The sequence below is a fragment of the Antedon mediterranea genome, chromosome 9 (assembly GCF_964355755.1).
Source record: "Antedon mediterranea chromosome 9, ecAntMedi1.1, whole genome shotgun sequence".
Lineage (NCBI taxonomy): Eukaryota > Metazoa > Echinodermata > Crinoidea > Comatulida > Antedonidae > Antedon > Antedon mediterranea.
Genome location: NC_092678.1, coordinates 11,587,163 through 11,596,214, shown reverse-complemented (window position 1 = coordinate 11,596,214; position 9,052 = coordinate 11,587,163). Strand labels below are relative to the sequence as shown.

General features: G+C 33.3%; 1 protein-coding gene across 1 annotated transcript in view; it reads right to left on the bottom strand.

Moving 5' to 3' along the window:
• Positions 1-8,522: 8,522 nt before the first annotated feature.
• The window catches only part of LOC140058162 (Fanconi anemia group D2 protein-like), a 42,370-nt gene continuing 41,840 nt past the window's right edge, over positions 8,523-9,052 (bottom strand). The window contains exon 23 of the mRNA XM_072103721.1: positions 8,523-8,622. The gene's annotated coding sequence lies outside the window, so the exon portion shown is untranslated. The remainder of the gene's footprint in view (positions 8,623-9,052) is intronic.

Sequence of the window (9,052 nt, the reverse complement as noted above, 5' to 3'; positions counted from 1 at the left end):
TCATCGCAGCCGGAAGTAAAAACGAAAACACCTAATAATAGCGATCTGCTGACGTAGGTAGTTGTGTGACGTCAGCTTATAGATTATTTTTCACGTGAATAGGTGAATTGTAAAACGTGATGACGCGCATCATGTGGGTAATTTTCTCTGCGGTTCCTTACTTGGAATTTGATGTCATTCATTGGCGCGAGCTGAATGGAACGTTCAGTTCTTTTAATCATGGATGTTTTAATAATCCATTGTGATTTTTAGTAGACATAATATTTTTTTCCAGAATTTAGTTTCCCTGTTGGAATCATAATTAGGCACCAGAAACTTTAGTGGTAGGCTTATATGTTAAAACCACTGGGATTCAAGGTGCGCTTTTTAGGGGTATTCACATCTTTTATTTTCTAAATGCGGAGTTGAATAAATTAGCGAATCCATTACGTAGGCCTATATCTAATAGTAACCCACGCTCTAATAGTAACCCTTCTTCTAATAGTAACCCTTATAAGTCAAGATATAGGCCTATTATAATCAGGGCCGTACGCAGGATTTTATTTGGGTGGGTGGGGATTAATATGATATTTTGGACAATTTTCATAATATTGAATACTTATTTATTTTAAGTCCCTATAAAATGTGGACCTTTTGCAATTGTGATTTTAGGTTGGTGCTGGAATGGCCTGATAATTAAAGCTACTAGGCTTACCTTAACAGTCCCGCTTGTCCTAAATCACACACAATGTAAATGAGCAAGTCCAAGTCAATATATATAATCGGTATCTTCCGTCTTGTTTGCTTGGTTCCCTGCTTCGAATAGACCGGTTCGGGCGGAACGTCGAAAGAACCAAGAAATCATTACGATCGTGTAAAAATGTGTGAAAAGCGCATGGAAAAACAGGCTTAGGCTATTGCCCCCCCCCCCCCCCCCACAAAAAAAAACCAGTTCCGTATATTAAATATGGTCTGTAAACCCCACTATATTCAGATAATTATATGACAAGAATCGACTGGGCAAAACGCCTGCGATGCTATCTCCGGGCGTCTAGAACAAATGTTTTCCGGCGGAGCATGCCCCCCCCCCCCCCCATTATTATCTCATATCCGCCCCCTCTTTATCAAAATCCTAGATCCACACCTAGCGGTAAACGCAGAACAACTTTGGTGGGAGGAACCAACTTAAGTATGAATTGGCTCTAAAAACAATTGAAAACCATCAGGCCTACTAATTAAGTTGAGTTAGATAATTATTTATTGATGATTAAACCGAATTTACGATTTTGTCCGAATAGGTGGTTTTCACACATTTTTTTTACATTAGCCTATATAAACATATACAAATACACTTTATCACTGACAGTTGCTTCTTAACGTTGTATTAATTAATATTGTAATTACAAAAAAGATAAACGTCGTAGTGATGTATCGTTACGTACATGTACTTTACTGTTTCAATCGACTATAACGGTGACAGTTTCAACAAAGTATTAAATTGCAATGTTTTACTGTGTTTAGTGGTACAGTATATTATTTGTAAAACATAAAACAATTAATACTTCTTTACTAAATGGATAAAGAATATATTTAAAAAGTGTTCCTCTTTTGCATCCATCCTCTTCCCCATCCCTCAACCCTAATGTTACATACAAAACACAAAGTTTGTTTAAATTTGATTCAAACAATTGGTCTCATTTTGCGACAGGTTCCCTTCGGAAGTAATTCCCAGGGCGCTAATTGTAGTTGAGTACATACATCACTGTGTCTATTTATTTGATTATAATTTGTTAACATTTCTGTAATGTGATAGACAGAATAGGATATATGATTGAACTTAAATAAGGTTCAGTAATGTTGATAGTAGTAGAAGTATGATATATTAAAGAAGATACAGAAACAGAGTATTTTATGGAAAGAAGAGGTAGAACAAGAAATATTTCTTACAAAAAACGCTGCTCGCTTATTGACGTAACAGTTTTAAAGATATATTGTCCCTCTGAAAAATATTTTTTATTTCAAATTTGTTTTTGAATGTGTCATTTTATTGTCACATAAAAGTTATTTTACCTGAAAAAAATGTAATTAAAAGCAAAAAATATTTCAATTGTCTGTCAGACAATGGTTTTTGAGTTATAATGAAACGTTTCTTTTCTCTTTTATAATGTGAATTTTGTTACAGAAGTGAATAACTTTGATATGAAACAGACTCAATTTAGTTTACTTTATTGCTAAGGTCAAGTCTGGGGGTCACTTCATCACGCCAAGTGTGAAGTATCATATTACAAACAAAAACTTTCATGGACTGTTTTGATAATAATTCAATGATTATCTGACAGCGAAATACAGTATTGTCATGGGACTCATAAATACCAGAAATGCAGCTGGTACCTATAAATTATAGTCGAGTTTCCATTTTAGCAAAAATGTCAAAGTGTAGTAGGCCTACTATAACTGCTGCTTGATTTCATCTAATAAATGAGTCATCTCGTGTGACGTAGCGGGCTAGAGCAGCAGCGTGAAAATTATGACATTCAATGAATAAAGGTGGTGGTTAACCACACGAAAGAGAAAAAATAATAATAATTCGTATAATTTGGGTACTGATTTTAACCACCTGATATAACCCAGTTTACTAATTAAATTGAGATAGATAATAGTTATTGACGAATTTAGGTTCAACGATTTGCCTCAAATAAAGTGTTTTCCGATCGTGGTATACACTGTCTAATGGATGTCCAATAATACAATAATACGAGGATTGAACAGCTCGAGTACAGCATATGTTGAAAACAGGCCGATTTTCTTTTAAAAAAGTACTATCTTTGATAGATTTAATATACGTTTAAATAAAGGGCGCATTATTTCGACAAATGGTTAGATTAGAAATGAAGAATCACAGGGAGTGCAGTTGAAAGAGTGCGAGTTATAACCATATATGGCAGTAAGTCAAGATTGAACCCCGAACCTTGGGATTGGAAGGCAAACACCAACTCCAATGGCTGTCATGCTTCTTCGTAGTTTCTTTTCTCCAACTACAATTTGGTTTTTAATTACTCTCCTGTAATATTAAACAGCTTGATTACATCATTTTACAGACAAACGAAACTTTATAGTAGACCCCTATGCGTTTTCTTAATAAGTGAATAAGCATATACATATTTGTGTTTTCATTGACGAGGTTGTAATAGTAACTTCAGTAACTATTACTGTACTTGTTTGTTATACGACACAAGACAAGCGTATCTGATAGGTACGTACATTTTCGAAAAAAAAAAATAAGTCTAGATACCATAGGCGTCAACAAATCAGTACTCATGACTCATGAAATTCGATCCAGTTTTCAGGGCCGTAGCCAGGATCTGTCAAGGGGGAGTTCGGACACTGACACCGCCACCACCACCCCGCTCCACGACGGTGGATCGGGCCTGAGGCGAAGCGAATTCTAGATAGCCGTTAATGGTACTCTCGCACATAACATATTGATGATAAGGCACCTCTAATTGGCGGGAAAAGACACTGTCATGCAGCATGCTACCAATGAGCAAAATGATCATACTTTTTTTCTCCTATCACACACGTGAACTATTTAAAGGACGAACATTTGTTGCTGTTTGTTAGCTGCGCGTGTGCTGTGTGGAACCACGATTGTTTGATCATTCACTCGGTATTTTGTTTTGCGTTCAAGTTCAATGCGAACGTACGTAGAGAAGCCCCGAAAAAATCACACTGCGAGTGAAGGAATATGCAATTCTTAATATTATAGCTCTATCTATATTTATTTACAGCAATTTGTTGAGGAAATTAAATATACCAATGTAAATAGGTGAATGTATCGGCTGGTGGTCTAGAAAAAAAAAATCAGATGCTATAATATAAACTACAGTACATTATACCATAGATATTTAATAGTGCAATGTATTAATAGTCACTATAATCCGCTTTGGTGATGATACATTATACTTCATAGCCACACATAAATACTGATGTACGTCGGAAGGCTATATACTTTATATTATGCATGCTGACTGCCAGTGATCTAAACAATAGGTACGCAGTTGTCTGGTGGGCCTGTTTTGTTTACACAAATGTTTCCAGGAATAAATATGCCATATATGGTTATAACTCGCAATAAATATTTAGCAAACTGTCTGATAATCCCTAGCTTAATAAGAGGCAGAGTACAGTTTAATTTGTTATTAAATAAGAGCTAGCGTTCCGATCACCGAATGTTTTACTGTATTTATTTAGTGTGGTTCTTATGCTGTATAAATACAATCAACTTTATTACTGCGGTTTTATCACCACTGCCCAATCCCCATAGTTAAATTTCCATTTCTCCTCAATTTCCTGAGTCAAAAACGGAAGTGTCCCCCTAATTGGGGTATTCAGAAATAAAGAAAAATTACATTTTAATTGTTCTTTATTTCTGAATACCCCAATTAAGGGGACACTTCTGTTTTTGTTTGTATTCAAGAACCATCTGTAGATGGTACAAAATTTACAGTCATTTAGTTTGCAAAAGTAATCTTGAAAAGAAGCTCATCTTGAAAAGAAGCTCATCTTGAAAAGAAGCCCACTCAAGAGTAATAAAAACGAGGTTTTACAGTATACAAATACCTTACAATATGACGTGTCTTGTTAATCAATTGTTTAATCAATAAAAATATGCCATTAAAAGATCACAAAATATAAAAATGTACCAGAACCAACAAAAAAACAGATCATTTAATATTTCTTTAAACAATTTTGCAATAAGATTAACATGAAATATGTAACAATCTAAATGAGTTGATCTAATTGTAGGGCGTCTATATACAGTAGCAAAAACATTACCCAAGTTTGAGTGTTGGTTTGCAATATATTTTTTTACTTCCTCGGGCATTTCAATATTTCTGTTTTAAATTGTAAATATTAAATACATTCAATTAATAACAAAATAATAATAAAAATTGATTTGTAAAAATTCAGTAGTATATTCCTTGAATTTTACAATGATCACATTAATAGCACTGATCGAAGCACAAACTTACAGTACTGTACAGTAGTAGACCAAGTTAGCCTAAACCCTCAGGAACAATAATTCAGGAGGTGTAGCATTTCAAATTTACTGCTTTCATCCTCAAATCCCAGATGGCCTATTGGTGTTCATAACTCAATAATTTACTGCATGTATTTTATTAAAAGATAGCTATTAAGATTATCTTTGCAATACAATATGAATTGTGTGTAATACTTTTCACTAAATAGTTTTAATTGAACCAAAAAGATTACTTTTTAGCATCTTTTTTGGGCTGTGCCATTTACAACACAAAATATTTTTTTTCACATTTTCTGAAAAACTATTATAGTAAATGAAATTATATGTTGATTACAAGTTTCTGTGTAAGGCTAAAAAGTTATAACCAGTTAAGTTTAGGAAACGTTTTTTGATTTAAAAAAAATGAAGGTTAAGGGTGCTGTTCACCCATTTTTAAAAGTGATTTTTCACTTTTTTAACCTGTAAGATTTTTTTAATGGTTTTATTTGATAATTAAATTTTCTTTGTATTAAATAAGTATGGAATATACAAAATTTGAATTGCATAAAATCATCAAATTTTACTAATAATAGTCCAGGCAATCATTTGAAGTTGAATAAGCTAAAAACAAAGCGTCTTTGTTTTTAATTGAAGACATTATGATGATGAGATACAATTCCACAAATCACACCTTTGTTATACCCTAGAACATATGCAAATTAGATAAAAGTAAAATATGCAAATAAGGTTAACAATTATATTTCAATTACTGGTTATAGGGGGTTGTTATAGGGGGTTGTTATAAGGGGTTGTTATAGGGGGTTTTAAAAAAAATCAGAAGATCTCTAATGTGCTATATATGCTTTTTGTGCAGAAATGCCTCTTATGCCATTTATATTATGCAAAACTGACATACATGTACAGTAAATGGTATTTCCAGTCAAATTCGTACACAATCCTCTATCTACATATTATTTCTATCATATAGTAGAATATTTTTTGAGAAAATATAAAAGAAATATTTTGATATACATATATACAGTATTTGTGATCAGAAATGGCCGTCATCTTGGATTTGAAGATGACTGCAGTAAATTTGCAACAGTACAACAATACTTAGCGCTTCTTTTGCACTTAGACCTCCGCTTATAAATGTCTAATAACATACACTGGTCATGTGGTGTCATTGATTGGCATTCATTACAGTAGCAGGTTGTTGTTTATCTGACATGGACATCATGAAAGTAAACCGAGGTAACATGATGTTCAATTACAGTACATGAGTATGTCTTTCTATCAATATAGTTTTTACAATATTTGATTCACAACTTATTTTCATGTTTTTAATAGTTTATCTTAAGACTTTGACCTACAGCGATAATAGTATTAATACCACGTACTAAAGTTATCATACTGTGTACAGTACTAATACAAAATAATATATAGTTTATAATATACAGTTATTTTTTTCAAGGTATATTTAGACAATCCACGTTAATTGTACAGTGTATAAAAATTATAAAAAAATACTTTTATTTTAAAAACAACTATGTCCCTAGCTTTACACTTATCCCATTTGTTTTCTTTCCCTTGTTAGAACTTGCTTTTGCTATCCCATTTTTGTGTATGATTTCATCATTTCCTCCAGCAACATTTTCTCCAGTGACCAGCCTGCCTGGTTGTTCATTTGGTGCTTCAACATTACCATCATACCCCGCATTATTAAATGATGCAACTAGTGTCACATTCTTGTCATTTTCTCCATAATCATGAAATCCAGTTGATGTTTCTGGCATATCACCCATGTTTGCAAATTGTGTTGTGTCGTCGGTAATTTTAAAATCATACTTAGTGAATTCTCTTGGCATTTTATATCTCCAAATGATGATGAATATTGAAGCTAAAACAAGCAAAGTCCCAAGAAAGGTGGCAATTGCAGCGCCAATTAATTCATTTGTATGTTTTTGTTCAATAGAATCCAACTCTTGGTCATTTTCATCAAGGCCTGTAGTACGTATTTGTTTACATTGATCATTTGTAGTGATACTTGGACAGCCTCCAGTTAAATATACAGAAACACATATCAAGTAAGCTGTCCCCGAGAACAGGTTATCGATTGTCACTTGCTCTGTTTCAATATTGCTTAAAAATGCTGTTTCAATTGAATTTAAATCACCAAAAACATTCCTCGTAACTGAATAACCAATTGCATTTTCTCCAAATGATCGAGTCCACCTTAGTGTAACAGTAGTGTCTGTCACTGTATCTGTTTCAACATTAATTATAGCAAGTGGACATTGCTGTATTGGAGGTTCAGTGATCGTTCCAGAAACTGCCAATGAAAACTCTTGTGTGTGTGTTCCTTTCGTATTTACTGCAGTACACTTATAAATTCCCTCATCCTTAAAAACTACAGAATTGATAATGAGTCGATTACTAACGATGTATATGTGTTGCTCATTATTAGTTGTGGTTATAGGCATCGTATCCGGTCCAGTCCATTCATATGTTGGCATAGGATCTCCTACAGCCTCACAAATCAATATCACTGATTTCCCCAAATCAACAGAGCTACCAACAAAGTTTTCAAACTGTAATTTGTAGATCCAAGGTTCACATCCAAATTGCTGCTCATCAACATTTAAAGCAATCGAATTTCTGAGAAATTCAGGATCGTGACATCGCCATGGATAGTCTGCGCTGATTGCATTGAGCCGCTCCCACGTGCGAAAATCATGTAATGAACACGTACAGTTCCATTGATTATCTTCTAAAAGCAAGTAATTTAAGTTTGTCAAATCCACAAACATTTCCCGTGAAACAGTCCTTAGGTAATTGTTGTTTAAACTCAAAACTTGGAGATTGGTTAACTGTGCAAAAGTATCTGTATTTAATGATTCTATTTCCATGTTTGAAAGGTACAAATATCTTAATTGCAGCATTTCCTTAAAGATATTGGCGCCAAGATTTCTGTTTTGATTTCCACTGATATCCAAGTGAATAAGGTTAATGAGATTTTTGAAAGTATTTTCATTAAGGTTTTCCAGATTGCAGTTGGGTAGGTAAAGATGCGTGAGTTGTGGAGAATCTTGAAATGTTTGCGGTTCAATCAAAGATATATCATTATTATGTGCTTCAAATATTTCCAATTCTCGAAGATTTTCAAACATAGATTTATCAAGTATTGTTAACTTATTCTGACTGACTTTCAAAACTTTCAGTTTTAAAAGACTATTCAACACATTGTTAAACGTAGTTATCCTATTTTGTTGTATTTCTAAGGTTTGTAGGTTTCGCAAACCATCAAATGCACCATCCTCAATCTCTTCAATGTTGCAACTCTTTAAAGATAATCGGTTAAGATTTGGAACCTGAGCAAAAGAACCAACCGTGAGAGAGCTGAAATCATTGCCATCAAGAATTAATGTATTTGTGTATTCGGAAATACCTGTTGGAACGGTGTTGAAACCAGCAGAAGAACAATCAACTATCTGTGCTACATTATTACAAGTACACAAGTTTGGGCAATTTGATTGTAGTGTTGCAGGTGGCAATGTTGTCTCTTGAGCTGCTGATAACGAGCATATCATAAGTAACATGCAGAGATTGAAGCTTGCCATCTTCTGAAAATAATAAAAAAAATCACAATGTAGCATAGTGTACAGTACACTAAACTATGATATTTATTTATACACAGTACTGTATGTATGTATTTTTCATAATGTACTGACATATCAGTACATATTACAAGACAATTTTAATGTCCCAACATAGTCAAACTTTTACTTTTATATTAATGAAACACATATACAAATACAATCCAAGTACAACCTGGTATTTTTTATTGTAGCAAAGTTAATGGGTTTAAAATAATGTTATTGGCTCAGTACTTTAAACCAGGGAGTTGTCGAGTTGTCTGAATACACGCATGGAGAGAAATATAGTGGATGATCCAACCAAATTACTGCACAGTAATATTATCTACAAAATTATTCTTTTACTAAATATTAAATTCTTTATTTTTATGTAATGTCATTACACAATAATAGAGAA